At 42.7% G+C, this 15,604-nt stretch overlaps 1 protein-coding gene and 1 long non-coding RNA gene across 3 annotated transcripts in view; one reads left to right on the top strand and one right to left on the bottom strand.

Annotated features, from left to right (window-relative positions):
• Positions 1 to 8,495, bottom strand: part of LOC116566758 — a 12,972-nt gene extending 4,477 nt beyond the window's left edge. Inside the window, exons 1-2 of the long non-coding RNA XR_004276002.1 lie at positions 8,483 to 8,495; positions 3,759 to 3,766 (exon numbers count right to left, since the gene is read on the bottom strand). This is a non-coding gene — a long non-coding RNA (uncharacterized LOC116566758). The remainder of the gene's footprint in view (positions 1 to 3,758; positions 3,767 to 8,482) is intronic.
• The window catches only part of MAPRE3 (microtubule associated protein RP/EB family member 3), a 58,120-nt gene that overhangs the window by 19,624 nt on the left and 22,892 nt on the right, over positions 1 to 15,604 (top strand). The gene's annotated exons all lie outside the window — the stretch shown is intronic.

Consider the following 15,604-nt stretch of genomic DNA (forward strand, 5'->3'; position numbering starts at 1 on the left):
AGAGACCATCCTGGTCAACACGGTGAAACCCCGTCTCTACTAAAAATACAAAAAAAAAAATTAGCTGGGCATGGTGGCACGTGCCTGTAATCCAATCCCAGCTACTCAGGAGGCTGAGGCAGGAGAATTGCCTGAACCCAGGAGGCGGAGGTGGCGGTGAGCTGAGATCGCGCCATTGCACTCCAGCCTGGGTAACAAGAGCAAAAACTCCGTCCCCCCCCCAAAAAAAAAAAAAAAAAAAAGAAATTTCCAGCTGCGTGTGATAGCTCAGGCCTGTAATCCTAGCACTTTAGGAGGCCGAAGTGGGAGGATTGCTCAGGCCAGGAGCTCAAGACAAGCCTACACAACATAGTGAGACCCCATCTCTACAGAAAAAAATCTTAAAATTAGCTGGGTACGGTGGTGTGTGCCTGAAGTCCCAGCTAGTTGGAAGGCTGAGGCAAGAGGAACACTAGAGCCCAGGAGTGTGAGGCTGCAGTGAGCCTGCACCATTACACTCCAGCCTGGGGTACAAAGCAAGACTTGTCTTGGAAACAAACAAACAAAAAATTCCCAAAGTGATTTTGATACACACGAAAGCTTGAAGAACAGTGTGGTTTTCCTGGACTCCTGATGGTTCCCAAGGAAGCTGTGTATTTCTACACCCCTCCTATGTGCCCCATGCTATCCCACTGCCTGAGCCACTTTCCACTCAGTCCTTCCTATGCATGCATAAGCAGCATCATCTCTTGGGTGTGCTTCCACTAAATGAACTCCTACTCTTCCTTCAAGACCCGGTTACACATCACTTCTTGCCCAAAACTTTTCCTGAACCTTTGCAGAGGAATGAATTTTTCCCAGGTAACAAAAAATACCATGCAACCATCAAAGAGAATGAGGCATGGAAAAGTAACCATATTTTTAGAGGAAAAAGAAAGTCACAGAATGTTTCTATTTTGATTGTTTTTCTTTAGATGACTGTACAAATAGTTATATATAGGTTGAATATGTACATAGAAAGGTCTGAGGAATACACATAGCTGGTAACAGGAAACTTTTAAATTTTATACACATCTGTATTTTTTAAATGTACATGCTATTTTGTAATATTTTGAATTTAATTACAATGAGAGTAATTACCAAGAGAGTAATTGCTTGAGTATTTATAGGGAAGAATCAATTGCTCTGACCGCCCTTGTATATCATGTTATGGTTGCGTGTGTTTCCCTCCACTGTTCAGCTGTGAGCTTCTGAATGGCAAGGCATTCAGGCCATTATTCTGCCTGTCACCAGTGTTTAGCACTTCCCTGACACTCAGTGGGTACGCACCATATACAGATTTTAGGGATGCTTAATTGATCAGCCCCAGGGGTGGCCAAGTCTGCCACTGAGGTACAGCCTATGGTCAGTTGGCAAGGCTAGTCTTTGTAGAAAGACAGTAGCAGGAAGGAAGTGATAGTGGTGGGTGGACCAATACTGCGTGTAGCCTCCACCACAAAAGACATAGTTTGGTGGTGGTGATAGGGAAAAGAGGACTTTGCTAGTGACAATTGGCTACAAATGGTCTGTGGGTCACTGCCACTTGCTTTCTTAAATCCCTATTCCAGTTCTATAATCAGTGTCTGCCTGCTCCAAAGTAATTCCTACTCTTTTTCAAAACAATAAGATTCCATATTCACTTTATAAAGCCCCACATAAATAAAAGAAATTGGCTTATTTTCACACAGTTTGTCCCCTTTCTATTTCTATCCTTTCAGAATCCTGCAATGATGAGATTGCCTAAGTGGTCTCTCTGGAAGTCCCTGGCAACTTCTAGGTACCCCTTCCATGTTGCATTTGTATATCAGACTCTCAAACTCCAAATTAGCCAAGATGTAAATGGGTAACAACTGTCTATGTTCTCTCTATTCCACCAAAAGCATGGGGCATTCCTCCTCTCCTCTTATTGAAATAACTGATGTAAATCATGCTAAACTTTGCACCTTGACCTCCTTAGGCCACACATGTGGAAATTGATTCCCTGCCCTTCACCACCATATCCTTTGTGCCAAATTCCTAAGAGAGATTGGATGTGTATAATTTTTTAATCTCATGATTTTGGAAAATCAGAAACTATTATTACTCTATAAGGGAGAAGAATAAATGAGGTGTGTTCACATTTATTATATGTAAATCTAAATGCTATAGCAATACCTTTTGACAGAAATGTAATTTTAAAGTCACGTTTTAGGAAAAGCATAGTACTCATTCTCACTGACTAATGTTATCAGATAATTTTTTTAAAATCCTGACCTATTCTAAGAGTTTGGAATGGATGTTTGAGGGGAGGAGAAGACAGGCCACTCAGCAAACATTAAGCACCTACTTTGGCCATGCTTTTGATTTTAAAAATGACGCATGTAAGACACTGCCTCATCCCTGCCACTGAATTAATGTTATAGTTTTAATATACCCCGCAGTGATCATGAAATGTGGTATGCATTCCATAAAACTGGAATCAAATAAGGATCGATTGCATCTTACTCATCGGTATCCTTGTGAAGACCGTGTAGGCCAGAAGTGAGAAGATTATTTGAAATCCTTCTGTTTCCGACATGGAGTGTTGATTCTGTATAATGTGTTGCTTCTCTCCTGAGAAATTCAGGGTTCTGTTTTATTTCCTGTTGCACATGTTGTACTTCCATGCCCTTTTTATATTCTGCTGCTTTCCCTAGTTTCAATTTAGTCATAGGGATTCTATAGCTCTCACTGTTCCTTTCTCTGGAAATACCATGCATGTTGTAACTGGACGACCTTAATGAGGTAAAATATTAGGACATTATTAGCCGGGCACAATGGCTCACGCCTGTAATCCCAACACTTTGGGAGGCCAAGGTGGGTGGATCACCTCAGGTAAGGAGTTCAAGACTAGCCTGGCTAACATGATGAAACCCTGCCTCTACTAAAATACAAAAAATTAGCTTGGCATGGTGGTGGGCACCTGTAATCCCAGCTAGTTGGGAGGCTGAGGCAGGAGAGCTGCTTGAACCCAGGACGCGGTTGCAGTGAGCCAAGATCACACCACTGCACTCCAGCCTGGGCAACAAGAGTGGAACTCCATCTCAAAAAAAAAATTTGGACATTATTAAAATACAACCAGAAACTGGTTTGTTAAAGCACCTTTCTTAGCTATTTGTTCTATCATCAGTCACTTCAGTCTGTTTGGTATCAAAATTACAGAGTCCCCCACCATATTATGCCAGTTTCTCTACTCAGAGCTTCAGCCCTTCTCCAGGTCACAGAAGTTGTTCCAGGGATAAAAACACTTCCTCTTAAGGGAAAGTTCTGGGGAGGTCAGGAGGATGTATAGCTCCTGCCTGATGTCCCTAACACTTCAGTTGGTGACTAAACTCTTGCTGTGGATGTGACTCCCTTCCTGTGAGATTGCCAGGTTGAAGACCAGCTGAGGAGTCATCTGCCCCTTTCTCAGCCTTACCAACTTGATTTTTGCTGGATTTAGGAAATAGGACAGTTCTGGTTTGTTTATTTATTTTATTTTTATTTTTTTTTTTTTTAGAGACGGGGTTTCACCATGTTGGCCACGAGGGTCTCGATCTCCTGACCTCGTAATATGCCTGCCTTGTCCTCCCAAAGTGCTGGGATTACAGATGTGAGCCACCGCACCCAGTTCTGGTTCTTTACCCTACTACCGTAGGCCCTGCTTGGTCATGACCATTAATTGGGTCCAAAAGTTCATGCTAGGCAGAAAAGCAAGGACTCACAATGGACGTCTTGAGAACCATGCTTCCTTGAGTAGGAGATGGGTTCTCCCACCAGACAGAGACTAATTGAGAAGATTGACGTTAAGGAATGCTTCCAGAATACCCCAGAATTTGGCTTGAACCCTAATCTTTGTAGGTGGGAGCTGTCCAACATTTCAGCATACTTTTGCATTTGCCTTCTTTGAAAGAAATGTGATGATAATCTGGCTGTCTTGACTGTTTAATTGTGTGCCATGTTCTAAGGAAACTGACACAATTCAGGATCTAGCCTCTCAGGTCTTTGGATCTGATAACTTAATTTATCAGCTTTTCTTGAGGTCACCAAGCCCTGATAAAACTGACATATTTATTTGCTTAGGCACATTTGTACCAGAAAGTCAATTTAATATACTTCTTCTCTGTATCATGGTGCCTTGAAATTTAGAAAGGTAACCAGAGCTTGGTTTATAAGCATGAAATCAAAGCAAATACAGTTGTAAGTTAAGAAATGATGTGTTATCCACACCATGGTTCAAGCTTGATTAATTATCCTGTCTACCAGAGGAGACATTATTCATCCTAGTGACCAGAATACCAATTCCAGCTAAACAGAGTGCTACTTCATTGAACAGTGTTATAGTTGCACTAACATAGTTTTCCTTTCTAACCATCTTTTTCTCTAGATTCCATAATAAGCCATCTCCTTTTTATAATTGCCATTACAATCAGCTTCTATATCCTGACATGTTATAGTTTGCCAAGTTTGTAGCTTATTTTACATTGATAAATTTTAAGTCAGTCCAGCTCTGTGACATCTAGGAAGACATAGTAGTTTTATTTACAATATCTCCAAATCACCCTATTTCTTCTGATAGGTAATCCTGTCTATAATATGTAGATACTTATTAACTCATTAGCGGGGATTGGCAGACATCTTTTTTTTTTTTTTTTTTAAAGAGACGAGTGATGTCTTACTCTGTCACTCAGGCTGGAGTGCAGTGGTGGGATCATGGCTCACTGCAGCCTTGAACTCCTGGGCTCAAGTGAACCTCCCGCCTCAGCCTCCCAAGTACCTAGGACTACAGGCACAAGCCACCATTCCCAGCTAATTTTGTTATTGTTGTTGTTCAAGACGGAATCTCACTATGTGGCCCAAGCTGGCAGACATTTTTTGTAAGGACCAAATAGTAAATATTTTATGCTTTGCTGGCCATATTGTCTCAAGTCAAAACTACTCTAGTCTGCTGTTGTAATATGAGAGCAACTATAGACACTAGGTAAACAAATGGGTGTGGCTGTGTTCCAATAAAACTTCTTGACTGAAAGGGAGCTCATAATTTGCCAGACCCTGCTTATTAGTCATAGTCACAGAGGGGGTGCTTGCTTATTCTTTCCTGGTTTTGCTGCAGTCCTATTTTATCCTAGATATTAATAGGATGTTTAAGTCTTCAAAAGTAGTTTCCGGCTGGGTGCAGTGGCTCAAGCCTGTAATCCCAGCACTTTGGGAGGCCGAGGCGGGTGGATCACGAGGTCAAGAGATCGAGACCATCCTGGTCAACATGGTGAAACCCCGTCTCTACTAAAAATACAAAAAAATTAGCTGGGCGTGGTGGTGCGTGCCTGTAATCCCAGCCACTCAGGAGGCTGAGGCAGGAGAATTGCCTGAACCCAGGAGGCGGAGGTTGCGGTGAGCCGAGATCGCGCCATTGCACTCCAGCCTGGGTAACATGAGTGAAACTCCGTCTCAAAAAAAAGAAAAAAAAAAAAAAAAAAGTAGTTTCCGCTCTTCCCCAAAAGGACTCAGAATCCTCAGAGAAATGCCTTGTTTCAAGACTGAGGCAGGGAAACTACAAGTTGATCCTGGAACAAATTCTTCCAGAAAGTAAGGACCTTCTCAAAGAATGATAGGATGTGTCAACAAGACACAAGAGCCAGCTGTAAGGGGCTCCCACTGACCAATACTAGGACACTTTGAACATCAAAATAAGCGATAATAATGTATTATAACCCTTTGAATAAAATAATAATCTATGAGTTTATACCGCTCTAAATAAATAAATGAAAAAATAAATAGAGGAAGAAGGGATAGCTCTTCCCTTATGATAGAGTTGAAAGTTAAGAACAGTTCTCAAGCAGGTTGGAGGGCAAATCAGAATGGGAACTTTTTCAAATACCTGAGGCTCTCTCTAAGAGGGGTGTGCGTGCACGGGTGTGTGTGTGTGTGTGTTTGTTTGTTTTGGAAAACCTCCCCAGAAGATAGTAATGGGCCATTTCTGTTTGGGGACCACTGATATTCTGGCCACAGAAAACAGTGGAAAGATAGCAGAGGGAAGTGTGTCTTAAGCCTGCTTGGTCCCTTCATGCCTGCCTATTGCCTCTATTCCTTATTATCCTCACCAATATATTTGGCCATCTTGGAACCTGGTGAGTCCAAAAGGAGGAGCTCTTGCCTCTGGGGTTGGTTCTTGGGTACCCAAGAAACAGATGAGACATTAGAAGATAGGAATTTTATTTTATTTTATTTATGTATTCATTTGTTTATTTATTTATTTTTGAAACAGGGGTCTTACTCTGTTACCCAGGCTGGAGTACAGTGGTGCAATCATAGCTCACTGCAGCCTGGATCTCCCAGGCTCCAGCCGGACCCTCCTCACTCAACCTCCTGAAAAACTGGGAATACAGGCATGCACCACCTTGCCCCACTAGTTTTTTTTATTTTTAATACAGATGAAGGCCTCACTATGTTGCCCACACTGGGCTGAATTCTGGGCTCAAGCAATCTTCCTGCCTCACCTCCCAAAGTGTTGGGATTGCAGGTGTGAGCCACCACACCCAGCTAACAGGAGTTTAATTTTTTCTTTTTTTGAGACGGAGTCTCGCTTTCTTGCCAGGTTGAAGTGCATGGTAGTGGAGCAATCTTGTCTCACTGCATCCATCTTCTGGGTTCGAGCGATTCTCCTGCCTCAGCCTCCTGAGTAGTTGAGCCTACAGGCACACGCCACTATGCCCAGCTAATTTTTGTATTTTTAGTAGAGACGGGGTTTCACAGTGTTGGCCAGGATGATCTCGATATCTTGACCTCATGATCCGCCCTCCTCAGCTTCCTAAAAGGCTGGGATTACAGGCGTGAGCCACCACGCCTGGCCAGGAGTTTTCTTAATTAGCAGAGACTAACCCCTACAAGGTTTCCTTTTAAACCCTTCAACTGAGGAACAGAAAAATACCTGGAGGGAAAGTATCTAGGGAAGAATTGGTTCTCACTTTCCAGGGAATCGTTGAGAGAGAAAAGACAAGCCCATTAGCAGAGAAATTAAAGTCAAGTTGTAAAGTAAGCATTTAAAATCTTTTTATTCTGTTTTGAACAAGTGTAGATATCTGGAGAATAAAGTTGTAGAAAACAAAGTTGTAAAATACATGATATTTGATCCCTGACTTCAAGGCACATACCTGTTTGGGAAGATGTTTGAAAAAAATTAAATGGCAATAGTATAAAGTAGCAGTCCCCAACCTTTTTGGCACCAGGGTTTCGTGGAAGACAGTTTTTCCATGGGTGGGGTAGCAGGTGGGGGTTGGTTTCAGGATGAAACTTCCACCTCAGATCATCAGGCATTACTTGGGTCAAGCTTGTCCAACCCACAGCCCATGGGCTGCATGGAGCCCAGGACAGCTTTGAATGTGGCCCAACACAAATTCGTAAACTTTTTTAAAACATCGAGTTTTTTTCCGATCTTTTTCAGCTTATCAGCTGTCATTAGTGTTAGTGTATTTTATGTGTGGCTCAAGACAGTTCTTCTTCCATTGTGACCCAGGGAAGCCAAAAGATTGGACATCCTGAGTTAGATTCTCATACGGAGCGCACAGCCTAGATTCCTCACATGCACAGTGTTCACAGTACAGTTTGTGCTCCTATGAGAACGAATGCTGCTGCTGATCTAACAGGAGGTGGAGCTCAGGCGGGAATGTTTGCTCTTGCTGTGCAGGTTAGTTCCTAACAGGCCATGGACCTGTACTAGTCTGCAGCCTGGGGGGTTGGGAATCCCAGGTATAAAGGATAGATGATAACTTAAATGTTGTGTAGCAGGGTATATATATGCTTAATCAGCAAATGAATTATGTAAATTCAGTATTCACTAAATGTAGAAGAGTAAGGAATTGCTGAAGGCTAGAGTGATCAACGAATAATAGAATTATGGTGTCTATTAGAAGGGACCTTAAAAAGTCACCTAAACATAAAATCTCATCTAGTCCAGCCTTCAATCTGTTTCTTGACCCCACTAGGACACACCCACAGGGTGTCATCAGCTTGAAGACCTGCCATGGTGGGACCTCACCCCTTCCTGGGGCAGATATGCTGCCTTTAACCAGCTCTACTGAGAAGGTTTGTTGTCAGTGGGTCAACATCTGTTTTTCTGTATCTTGAACACTTTGGTCACAGTTTTACAAATGCTGTGGTCACAGAAAGTAAGTGTAATCCTTACTCTTCCTCTGGTAGCCCTTAAGTCATTAAAGGCAGTTCTCATGTCATGCTGAGTTTTTCTTCTGTCTCTAAGCTAACCCCTTAGTTTCTCCAACAGGTCCTCGGCTGACCTAGATTGGAGCATATTCACTCCATTCACTGTCATGGTCTTTCTCCTTTAAACAGGCCTGCTTGTGAATGTTATTCTAAAAGTTTGCTGCACAGAACTGAAGTCAGCATTACAGGTGTGGTCTGATAAGCCCAGAGGGGAGCAATATTATCACTTTCCTTACTCTAGAGGAAGGACTTTATAACCAGATATCTAGTTTCAAATCAGTTCTGTTCTCACTTGCTGTGTTACCTTGGGCATGTTACTTAAGCTCTCTGAGCCTCAGTTCAGTTCTGCTAAGATCTGAGAACATTCCACGTGCTGGATGCCATGCCAGACAGTAGTGCTGAAAAAACTTAATCCCACCCCCTCAGGAAGCTCTTAGTGAAGTGGAGGAATAGACAGTGCTTCAGTGTTAGAAGTATGCCTACATAGTGTTACAGATGTACCCAGAAGGCTAGGCTAACCCAGCCCAGGGGAGGGGGCTGGAAGTCAGGAAAAATTTTCCAGAGGAGTTGACACATGAGAGAGTGCATGTCAGTGTAAAATCCATACATCTTTTGCTCACTGTCTTGCAAACCTTATGCTTTCTGCCAGATATCTTCCATTTGTTTTTTAAAATACAAATGCAGAACCTCATATGTATTTATTTGGAGGGTTTACCTTCTTCCCATAGCCTGTCACAGCACTTTGGTATCCTGATTCTGTCAGCTAGTGCTCACAGAATGGTGGGACATGAGCTTGGCCTTAAAAGGAGGACAGCATTCTAGTACAAGCCAAGGCGGGGAGGTATTCAGTATTAGGGAGACTGGCAGAAGGGAGAATGACAATCTGACTGAAGTGAGGGGCTTCTGGGTAGAGACATCAGAGAAAGGGTTTGGGGAAGAAGGAAGTGAAATTGATCCTATATACATTTGGTCTTGATCCTACAGAATAGAGATGTAGAGGGCCATTGGTGCTTAGCAGGAAGGGGTAATTTTTTTTTTTTTTTTTTTGAGACAGAGTCTCACTCCATCACCAGGCACCAGGCTGCAGTGCAGTGGCGCAACCTCGGCTCACTGCAACCTCCGCCTCCCAGGTTCAAGCAATTCTCCTGCCTCAGCCTCCCGAGTAGCTGGGACTACAGGTGTGCACCACCATGCCCAGCTAATTTTTTGTAATTTTAGTAGAGACAGGGTTTCACCATTTTGGCCAGGATGGTCTCGATCTCTTGACCTCGTGATCTTCCTGCCTCAGCCTCCCAAAGTGCTGGGATTACAGGCGTGAGCCACCGCGCCTGGCCCGAAGGGGTAATTAAAGCAGTGTTTTTGGAAAGTTTGTCTTGCAATGAGGAGCAAGAAAAGTTAAAAGAAAAGGGACTGGAGGCAGGAATACTATCCAGTCACAAAATGGCAACAACCCAGACAAGGATGCTGTCAGTGAGAATGGAAGGGAGAAGACAGATGAGAAAAATCAATGACTTGGCTGGGTGTGGTGGCTCATGCCTGTAATCCCAGCACTTTGGGAGACCGAGGTGAGCAGATCACCTGAGGTTGGGAGTTCAAGACCAGCTTGTCCAACATGGAGAAACTCCATCTCTACTAAAAATACAAAATTAGCCAGGCATGGTGATGCATGCCTGTAATCCTAGCTACTTAGGAGGCTGAGGCAGGAGAATCACTTGAACCTGGAAGGCGGAGGTTGTGGTGAGCTGAGATCGCGCCGTTACACTCCAGCCTGGGCAATAAGAGCGAAATTCTGTCTCAAAAAAAAAAAAAAGAAAAGAAAAGAAAAATCAATTACTTGATGACAGGTTGGCCAAAGCGAGAGGTAGGATTAGGGTCCAACTACATGCACTTGTAATGTGACATCTCATGGATTTATTTTGAAGATTTTTTAAAACAATTCTAATGGATAATACAAATTTGAAATATATATTAGCTCTAATATTTTACCATAAAACATTTCATTTTTTCCACATTATCATTACTAAGGTTTTCATTTCAATTCTGAATATAATTCTCAATATTTTACAACTGCAGTAGGGAAGAAAAAATATTGTTTTCAAACTACTTACCTTTCTACCAGTTCTCAGTTGTTGGTTCTTAAAAAATGACTTCACAAAAAAATTGTAAGATGCTAATAAATTTTCACTTAAATATATGGATGGCTCATTTTACAAATAAATATATGTGTTTGTATCACTATTATGCATCCCCTAGATAACAAAACAATAAAAGAAACTTTAGTAATATCAAGTAAGCACTGACCAGGTGAGTACTGTGAGACAAGTGTCATGAGAAGGTTCTTAGGGGTTGAAAAACATGATTTATATTCGGAGGACTCACCGTGGAGCGAAGGAGAGAGACCCGTGGACAGATAAGTACAGGGCAGGCTCCCGTGAGAGAGGACAGAGTTATGAGGCTGTGGAGACCCAGAATGTCCAACATTATGGCCCGATGAGGCGGGAAGACGGAAGTGGAAAGAGGAACAAGGGTAGAAGAGAACGGAGAAAAGTGAAAGACTTCAAGGAGGGAAAAGAATGAAGAAGAAAAGAGTTACAAGAAAAATAACTTGCCATTTTTTACACCTAATAATGTATGAATTACTTTCAGATTGATTATCTCATTTGATTCTGCCAAGAAGGCAAGAGTTGAGAGACAGGAGGAGGAGGAGGGAAGCAAGGCCCATGACCAGGAGAAGGAGCTGCATCACAAAGAACTCAGAGCCCCTGTGGCCTCCTGGTGCCCACTGCTGGAGATGGACCTCAGTGGCCCTGGTTAGAAGCCAGTGGGGCCTTTTAAACCAGAGCTCCAACTGGGAAGTCTGAACCTGCTGGACAGAAAGCAACAGAAGCCTTAAAGCGGTTATTTTGGCAACTATTGTCAAGGACTTGTTGCTGCCTGACCGCAAGATTTATGCAATTATTAATCTACCTTCTTTTATTTTTTAAATATTTTGGTTTTTTTCACATCACAAAAGTAAGACATATTCACTGCAGAAAATTTAGATAAACGCAAAGATGAAAATAAAAATCCCATATAACTGTACCATCAGACAGAACCACAATTATAATTTTAGAATATACTCTCACGTTTTTCTTCAATGACTGCTGGTATATTTTTGTTCTGTAATACAGTCATATGTTGCTTAATGATGGGGATACATTCTGAGAAATGTGTCTTGAGGTGATTTCGTCATTGTGCAAACACCATAGAGTGTACTCACCCAAACCTAGATGGTATTGCTTACTACATAACTAGACTATATAGCATCGCCTATTGCTCCTAGGCTACGAACTTGTACAGCATGTGACTGCACTGGATACTGTAGGCAATTGAAACATCATGGTTAGTATTTGAGTATCTAAACATATGGGCTGGGCATGGTGGCTCATGCCTGTAATCCCAGCACTTTAGGAGGCTGAGGTGGCAAGATCACTTGGAGTTCAGGAGTTAGAGGCAGCAGTGAGCCATGAGTATGCCACTGAACTCCAGCATGGGTGTGACAGAGTGAGACCCCACCATTCGTAGATAGATAGATAGATAGATGGATAATTGATACATAGACATATAATTGATTGATAGATAGATAGGTATGTAGAGCTAAACATAGAAAAGGTACAGTGAAGTATGATTGCACCACTGCACTCCAGCCTAGGAAACAAATCAAGATGCCTTCATTCACTCATAAATAAATAAATGTGTATATACATAGATACATACATAAAACTCAACAGAAAGGGTACAGTAAAAATATAGTATAATCTTATGGAACCACTAGCAGACACACAGTCTGTTGTTGACTTAAACATTGTGATGTGGTACATGACTGTTTTCCCCCCATTTGATGTACTATAAACATCTTTCCACGTCTTTATCAGTTGGGATTGTGTTGGGAAGTAACAGCAAACCCTGTTAACAGTGGCTTGAACAAATAATGGGGTATTTTGCTCAGGAGGCAGGAGTCTGGAAGTAGGAGGTCTAGGCTGGTGGAACAGCTCAAGGATGTTGCCAAGGACACTCCAGCTGTCTTAGGCGGCTGTGTTACTTTATGGTCTCAAGGTGGCTCCTAACTCTAAGGGAGGCTGAGAAAGCAGGCATTTTGTTTTACTGGCCTCTCCATCAGAGACAGGCAAGGCAGAAGGGTGTCGGGATGGGTGCTGAGTCACCCAGCCAGCAGTGCCAGCATCATTACATATTCTAGAACATCTCTCTTTTCAGAGTGGCATTGTTTGGATGTGTCACAATTTATTTATTCATTGTTGGACATTTTGGTGCTTTCCAGTTTGTCATTATTATAAACATGCTAATATCTAAAGTTTTACACATATCTATAGTGATTCAGTATGAAATTCCTAGAAGTAGAATTAAGATCAAAGAGCATATAAAATCTAAAGGCTTGGCCGGGCGCGGTGGCTCAAGCCTGTAATCCCAGCACTTTGGGAGGCCGAGGCGGGTGGATCACTAGGTCAAGAGATCGAGACCATCCTGGTCAACATGGTGAAACCCCGTCTCTACTAAAAATACAAAAAATTAGCTGGGCATGGTGGTGCGTGCCTGTAATCCCAGCTACTCAGGAGGCTGAGGCAGGAGAATTGCCTGAACCCAGGAGGCGGAGGTTGCGGTGAGCCGAGATCGCGCTATTGCACTCCAGCCTGGGTAACATGAGTGAAACTCCGTCTCAAAAAAAAAAAAAAAAAATCTAAAGGCTTTTAATCTTTCTTTTAACCAAATTGCCCTCCAAAATGTCTGTACTAAATTATATTCTCACCAGTCATGTTTAAAAGAGCCCATTTCCCTGTACCCTCCAAATCAGGATTTTGTTCTGTCACTAAGCTGTTATATACTGTGCCCATTAGTGTGGGTTTAACTTTGTAGTAGCCCTGACCAGACTCTGAACGGTCAATCTCAGAACCCGGAGCAGGGACCGGAGAGCCCTAGCCAGCCCGAACCCTTCTGTCTTGCACCTCGGGGTGTGAGTCTGCAGGCTGTCCTGTCACCCAGGCAGGCTGGTATGGGCCTTGTCCTGACTGGCACCGCAGAGGACCCATGGTGTTTCTTGTGACCATGCACCTCACTCCTCTATTCTTGTTTTGAAAGGCCTTTCTTCCACCATAAAGTCATCGTTTGTCCCACCTGAATCCTAATTCAAGGCCATCCTGGCTTGTCTTAGATTGAGATGCTCCTGGAAAATGGCCTCTTTTGATACAGTGCACCCCACATCCTCACACATTGCTCTTACTGGCCTACCTCAGGCACAGTGGCCTTACGGGTCTACGTCATCATCTGTAACAGAGAAAGTTGAGAAGACAATGTCAGTAGATTCTGGGGACATTTTAATCTATTAAGCTACTTTTGAGACATACTACAGTTTCCTGCGGAGGTGGTCAAAAGACTGAGTGATCCCTAGGCATCAGCACTCTTTGCAGTAATTAGTAACTGGTGAGCAGTTAGCCACTATGTGCGGCCCTTCTCATCCAATGTCAGCCAGGGGTGGGACAGAAGGATTCCCTGAACTGCAGCCCTCTGGTCAGATTCTGGGTGTGCACACAGTGTTTAAATATTCATGAGTGTAGACCCATAGTCACAAGTGAACAAATGAGCAATGAATCTAGGCAAGACTTAGGCTGAATGCAGGAACACAGGCCAAAGCCCCAGACCACATCACCCCCCTGTCTAAAATCAGAAAAAAAAAAAATCAGAATTCTGATTCTAGGAGGAAAGTGATAAGGATTCTATTTCAATGCTGCCTTCAGGACCTTACCCTGACTTCTTGAGAGGTGACACCCCAAGTGTGAGAAGCACCATCTTAGGGAAAACACCTGTCTACGAGTTTTCCTCATAGGTAGGGCTTTACGCTTCTCTGTCAGTTACCACCACCACCTGTGAAGAGAAACTGACATTTACGAGGCACCTGTTGTTGATTCAGCTAACGCCAGGATGGTGATACCCTGGCCACTCACTACTGTCAAACTTCCAGTTCACGGCTTCTACCCAGACCCCTTGCTTTCCCCATGAGAGAGTGCTGCTCAGTATGGCATCCACAAAATCACTCCCTCACACAGCTTACTTCTTTAACAATATCACAGTCCCCATCCCCTTCTGCCTACCTAATTTCATTGTTACTGACTCCATGTCAAAGACTTTTTAAAATTCCTTGGCTGTCAAAATTGCATTAACAACCTCTGACCGACAACCATCGCTAACTGAATTGATGCATGTGAGGTTCTGTGCAGATGCTCCACTTGGGTTAGCTTCAGCCTTCATGACAGTCTGGCAGCATAGGTATTTTAGAATTATTAGTAATGCTGAGCATGTTTCATGTGTTTGTTGGCCATTTTCACATCCCCTTCCATGAGCTGTCTGTCCAGAAGCTCTTTGCACATGAGCCATACACATAGTGATGTCCAAAAGGCACTTCTATTTTACAGTAAGAAACTCAGGCCAAGAGAGGCCGTCCTTGCCCAGAGTATCTCTCATGCCCGGGAGGCCTTGAGAGGCAGAGCTAGAGTTGGGTGCTGTGGAGTCCTTTTCACCACCTTTTTCATGCACCATGCTGCCCGTCCACATAGCTCAATGTGCCAGTTTATTAGGAAATGCACCACAGGGCTACCAATTTGGGGAGTACAATGAAAGTTTCCTTTCTGAATTCTCTATTTCCCCTGCATTTAGCAGAAAACTTGGGAAAGCCTAAGTCATTTTCCATTTCTTAACCCCTTTCTCCTCCACCCTCATTTTCTAGGCAAAAATATGAGACAAGAGTAGCTTGGATAATGTCTAGTTTTGTTTCAGTTCTTTGGTTACGTGAATTTTTCCCATTGTTACCAAACTTCTACTTTTTCCATGTCAAAATACATTTCATGATAGCTGGAGTAGAGTAGCTATGGGCATGTACCACCATGCCAGCTAATTTCTGTTTTTGTAAAGACAGGGTCTCACTATGTTGCCTAGGCTAAAACCTTCTGATAAGGATATTGTCTAGTATCTCATGCTTAAATTACTAGAATATCAAGGATCTAGTAAAAAAAAAAAAAAAAAAAAAAAGTAAATGCTGTGGTTATGTCTGGGATCAGTACAGATTTACCCCAGAATACTAGGTCTTTAGTAGAAGGTGCAAATGGTGAGAATTCCTCAGCAGGATTTCCAGATGTTTCTCTTAGACATGAACACACAGATGACTTGTGGGTTCTCAAACTCAAAGCCTAAAACAGTTCACAGAGGAGTAAATATGCATGGGTAATAAACATGGAAATATGTTCTTCCTCACTAGTAATCAATGAAACATTATTTTAAAGAATAAAAAAAATCATTTTCATTCAATCAACACACTTTTTCTTTT

This window comes from Sapajus apella, unplaced genomic scaffold, assembly GCF_009761245.1.
Source record: "Sapajus apella isolate SASKATOON/1434 unplaced genomic scaffold, GSC_monkey_1.0 scaffold44, whole genome shotgun sequence".
In the NCBI taxonomy this organism is placed as follows: domain Eukaryota; kingdom Metazoa; phylum Chordata; class Mammalia; order Primates; family Cebidae; genus Sapajus; species Sapajus apella.